This window comes from Schistocerca gregaria, chromosome 6 (assembly GCF_023897955.1).
Source record: "Schistocerca gregaria isolate iqSchGreg1 chromosome 6, iqSchGreg1.2, whole genome shotgun sequence".
NCBI classification, from domain to species: domain Eukaryota; kingdom Metazoa; phylum Arthropoda; class Insecta; order Orthoptera; family Acrididae; genus Schistocerca; species Schistocerca gregaria.
In genome coordinates, this window is record NC_064925.1 from 366,075,505 (window position 1) to 366,081,504 (window position 6,000).

Genomic DNA, 6,000 nt, shown 5'->3' on the forward strand with positions numbered 1-6,000 from the left:
CTATTCTAAGACGGCCGCTGTGGCTGAGAGGTTCGAGGTGCTTCAGTCTAGAACCACATGGCTGCTACAATGACAGTTTCGAATCCTGCCTCAGGCATGGATGTGTGTGATGTCCTCAGATTAATTAGGTTTAAGCAGTTCTAAGTCTAGGAGGCTGATGACCTCAGATGTTAATTTCCGTGGTGCTTAGAGCCATTTGAATCATTTTGCTATTCTGAGAAGCCATGGAACGGATTTCTATAGTGCGACCTGTGACGTCAGTATCCGTAGGTGTAAAAGTAGCGCGCCAGCAACAGTAAACATGTGGGCACGGCCCAGAAGATCCGCATATTGGAGCTGCGTGAATGCTTCGCTCGGCGTGCGTGTCCATAGGGTGACTTGGCTATTATTTACATAGACATGTGACATCAATATAACAATCGAAAAAATCTAACTGTATACCCAAAAAAATACACGTGACATTCACCTGGTGGCTGCGGGCTGCAAATAGCCTGAGCGGTATCGGCGGCGTCGACATGCGCGCGAATTCGGTCAGTTCGCTGATATGTCGTGGCTGATGATAGTTCGAAAGGGTTTTTTACATGCACTGAGTGCTTGTGCACAACATTAATTTCCGCTGTTTGCAGAGCGTTTTACTTGCACTATTTTGACAATTTACGAGTTGTTTGCGTGTCTGTTGCATTATTTTGCGAGCAGGTCTGTAGGCTCTGCTGTGCATTATTTCAGTAATTTACGAGTTGTTTGTTTGTCTGTACATCAGTGTACTGTATTATTTCGGTAGTTCATAATTAGGTTTAAGCAGTTCTAAGTCTAGGAGGCTGATGACCTCAGATGTTAATTTCCGTGGTGCTTAGAGCCATTTGAATTAGTCGCCCGCACTAGTGGTCGTGCGGTAGCGTTCTCACTTCCCACGCCCGGGTTCCCGGGTTCGATTCCCGGCCGGGTCAGGGATTTTCTCTGCCTCGTGATGGCTGGGTGTTGTGTTAGTTAGGTTTAAGTAGTTCTAAGTTCTAGGGGACTGATGACCATAGATGTTTAGTCCCATAGTGCTCAGAGCCATTTGAACCATTTTGAACGATAATTAGTGAGCGTGTCTGCTGAGCGTTTTACGTGCATTATTTTGACAATTTACAAGTTGTTTGCGTGGCTGTACATCTGTGTACTGCATTATTTAGGTGATTTACGAGTATTTTGCAGGTCTGTATTCTGTGTACTGCATTATTTCGAAAATTTTCGGGTTTCTTGTTTGTCTGTACATCAAGGTACTGCTGTATTTCGGTAATTTACAAGTTGTTTGTGTGTCTGTATGCCTTGTATTGTGACTCCAAGCACGTCAGGGCGAGTTTTTTTTATTAGTGTAAAAAATATACTATGTCAAATCCGTCCCTAAATTAATTGCTCGGAAATAAGTAATGTACACTCCTTCCTCTCTCCAACAGCCCAGCACAAGCTGAGTTATTTTCCCACTATTTTCCCCCCAGACTGCTATGGGATGAAAGCGCACTCTGGTAGCAGTACTGTGTACTAGGTCAGTTGGACTCCAGACTCATGGTGGACACAGAGGATGGAGCTACTGCCTCAAATTGTTTAAATAAAGACTGTCCGCAAAATACAGACTTAATGTCGCTCCTGTCGAGCAGCCCAGCACAGGTTGACTCCTTTTCCCGCCATTTTTCCTCCCCAGACCGCCATCTTGGATTACGACATGGGAGGGACGACAGTGACCTCTGGTGGCAGTACTGTGTACTAGGTCACTTGGTTTCTGGACCTCATCGTGGACACGCTGGATGGAGCTCCTGCCTCAGATTGTTTAAATAAATACTGCATGCAAAATAAAACTTACATTCATTATATCCAACACAGGTTGAGTCCTTTTCCCGCCAATTTCTAGGAAGAGGTGGCTGTTGGATAACTATGTTAGTGGAGGCATCCCAAGTGAGCTATGTTTGCGCCATTTTTATAGGTTAGTGGAGGTAGCCGTGGTGTGCTGCATTGTCCTGATAGAATTTGAACTTGCACCATTCTCTGGGGGAGGGGTGGAGAGGTAGGAGGGGGTTAGGTTAGTGAAGATAACCCAGTTGACCTATTTTCCCGACAAAATCTGAACTTCCTCCAATGACATCATTGTGACATTGCCATATCTATCGCCACCATCTTGGTACCACTGTCTTGAATGAATTTGACAACGATGGAGAGTGGGGTGGTATGAAGGTTCTTCTACTACTAATGCTGCATGCCACCCTCAGAGTTTAACAAAAAATCTGTAAGTTTTGCTCACTAGCCAGCCACTTTAGAAAAGTAAACTGGTCCGACGAACATGTGTGCAACAGCACCACCATTTGACTTGCACTCCCTCAGGGCATATACAAGATAGATACATAGGGTTTCTGCCTCTCAGATTTATCATTGTCCTGAGGTCTCATGGGAAATTTAATACCATCTAGTTTACAACAACAAAAAAAACTGTGTAGTACTGTTCTGGCCGATTTATTATTTTCTTATAATTTCTTTTGCAAGCCAAAAGTGACCACAAAAACGGTACTGATCATTATTTTGCATACAAAGAACTGCCTTTTTATGAGAAATATCCTTAGGGTGACAGACATGAGGGGATCTTCCATGTATTGGATCGTACGTATGTATGTGCGTGTCCAAATACAGAACTTATGGAGAGCTTAAACTGAATTTCTATTGGAAATCAGAGTGCTGGGCCTGTGTAACCTTCATGGTACAATCATCAAATCATTTAGCGATTGTGGTGCCTTGCGATATCTCGCCACTATCATGTCACCTATGTATGAGGACATCCTTTGACACACCCTCCATAGGTGGGAGAGTTAACTTGACAATTATTACAGTGAAGCACTTAATAGTGGGATACCAATGGTCCTTTAAGGTCGTGGAAAGTTTCCTTTCCAAATCAGGTAGACGTCCATTCATAAAAAAAGTTTGAGTCTTGATACCTGACTGTGTTACTAATGACAGAAAGCAAGAGCCTGTCTCAAAGTGGTCTGCGAATCACTGAAAATGGTAATTGTATGTGATATATGTTAACATCCTTATACTTAGTGTCGAGTTGGCAGAGGGACTGCTGCTGGCGGATAGCTGATCTCTGATATCACTATTAAGCTCCATCCTGAAAGCCCAGGTGTTGGGCTGCTTGTGAGAGTTGGGCTGTTGGCCCAGTTGTGACCTCCAGTGGAGGTCCGGTAGTCACCACCAGTTGTAGTTTGGCCACTGACATACATGGTAATTCTTGTGATGCTCCAGCCTCTGGTGCTTCTGCTCACGATGGTGATGATGCAGTTGTTGGCAGTTCTGGTGACAGCGATGTGAGCTCCTAAACATCAGGCAACTCTCAAACATCACAGAACAACAATCTATAACTATCAGGGAAAAAATTTACACACTTAAGCTGTTCCACAGGTATCAGAACAAATCTATACAGAGATAGAGATTTACTTAAGAATTCAGCCTGACCTGATTGACTCGTGGCTGCATATCCTCCATCAAGCCTATCCTCCAGTTATTATTACTCAGAACTTGAGATTGCTTTATGGGGGCTGTTACAGGCAGTTATGATATTGCGTAAGGCAACTCAAGTGGATTGAACATATCTGTGAAGCAGCAATATAGTTATCATCATTTTAGTCATCATCATTATCGTCATCATCATCACCATCAGTTTCGCTATATGGTATTAGCCTTACAGGAGGGTCATTAGAAGTCTGGGAGGGCATAGCTAGGATCTGAATACATGGTGTAATTTTAACCAGCTATCATTCAGATGCTAATGATGCTGAAAAGAGACTAGGACTTGGAACATTAACTGATTCTGAAACAGCAAGAAAGACATTGGCTAAGTAATATATCTAAACAACAGTATAACAATCTGTAAATATAAAAAAATACAGACAAACACGCATATATATAGAAATGCTACTTACGTTCGAGATTTTCATCTCCTCCAACACAGCACATTAAAGCAACAAAAGCCCAATCATTGAAGGGGTTCGATGGTACCTTATTCTCGACGAAAGCCTGCTTGAAGCGAGGACACCTGCTGCTGCTGTTGCGAGCGATGCTGCTGTTGCTGGATGACATCTTCATTACAGCTATTAGATAGAGACAGACACACACACACACACACACACACACACACACACACACACACACACACACACACACAATGCTGGAAATGGACTGAGGAGAAAGTATGCCTACTGAGCCATCTTCTATAACATCGGCCAGTGGGTAGGGGTGGGGGGTGTGCAGCTTTCACCAGGAGTGGACGCGTGCCATGAGAGCATCATACAGAGAGGGTGTTTGTGAAATAAGAATACATGAAAGGTAGTTTTAAAATAATTTATTTATAATGCAATTAAATAGTATTTTTACGTCATCCATTGAACATATATAACAATTCTTCTTCTTCTCCACTCTAAGGTGATCCAGTGGACGAGATCCATACCTTTATAGATACCTAACAGAGGCATTATTGAAAGTATTACATATCTATGAATACTTCTCACCACATTTCTGTAAATAATTGAGTCTGCAAGATCAAAATTTCGAAGTACGCGGCAGAGTGGGGTCGGTCGTTTGTGTTGTTGTTAACGCTATCGTTCACTCCACCTACCTTGATAGGATTCACGCGAAGTCCCTTCACTCTGTGGTAGCAGTTACGTGCTAGGCCGTGTAATGCAGCGTTGATGAAACCACTACCTAATACCTACCACACAGAGGCTACGTAACTATAGTCGAAAGTCAACTCCAGAAATTCGAGATTAAAAATATCAGGCGTTCGTAATATTCAGTCTACTTGCATAAATGCGTTTAAAATTAGATTAACTCTGTTTTTTATTTATATTGAAACTCATGAAATGGCTAGCAATTCCGTATTTAATACGGTGAAACTTTATCATTGAAATTTCACTGTCTACATAAGGAATATTTACTCAAAAAAGCAGCCAGAATTTTAGCAAGTCCGACCCGACTAATTTTCACCTTCTACCAATAACAAACTCACAACTATCCGCGAGTTAAACATTTGGTCGTTTTAGTGGTCTTCTTCGTAAGAAGTTCTCACCAAAATATTCCATACAGAGCACGAATCACGCCACATGGAATCGATACCATGACCAGAAAGTTTACAAGCTCATATCTCTCAAACTATTTAACTTAAAAACACCAAACGTTCTTTAAAATATTCGTAACTCAGTCGCTTCAGTCACGATATGTTCGAACCGAAATTAGCTCATTATTTCATCATCTTACAGAGTATTTTTAAGGAGCGATCTAAGATCGTGTTATCCATAGGGTGGGTAGCAAGCGAATCTCTTGAGGTACTCTACTCAATTCGAGTGAGAACTACTTATTGTGATTGGCTGTTGATCTAAATGACCAACCAGAACGTTCCTTCCAGATCATTATCGCTTATCCAGTCACTAATTTGATAGTAATTAATGTCAGCAAAACTTCAATTTCTTGTAATATGTTTAATTAAAATAAGCAAATTCCGAAGTATTCTTCAAATTAATCAATAAACTAATTCCGCCTCTCACTTCTATTATGGCTTCCTTTATACAAAAGCATGATCACACAGACATACATCACCTGAATCGTGGTTGCAACATAACATTTCTGCAGTTCGTTTGTACAAGGTTTTATATAAAATGAGATTTTAAATTTTAACGTATGTCCCAGATACACTTTTAAATACAAAATACTAATTAATTGACTTTTATGCACTGACTACTTTGTAACAGTTTCATATGATAATGGAAGTCAATCTGTTATTGTTCCTAACTTGGTTTCTAAAAACAAGCACACGTTTTAGAATTTTTAGGTAATTCTCTTTATGAATCTTTGTATCGACTAAATGTTACACTATACAGTTCACACAGCAGGCAGTGTGAGCTGTGCTGTGAGCAAACCAAAAAGAAAAAAAAAAACATAACCATCCCACAGCCACCGTACTAGAATGTCTGCATGCCTTAT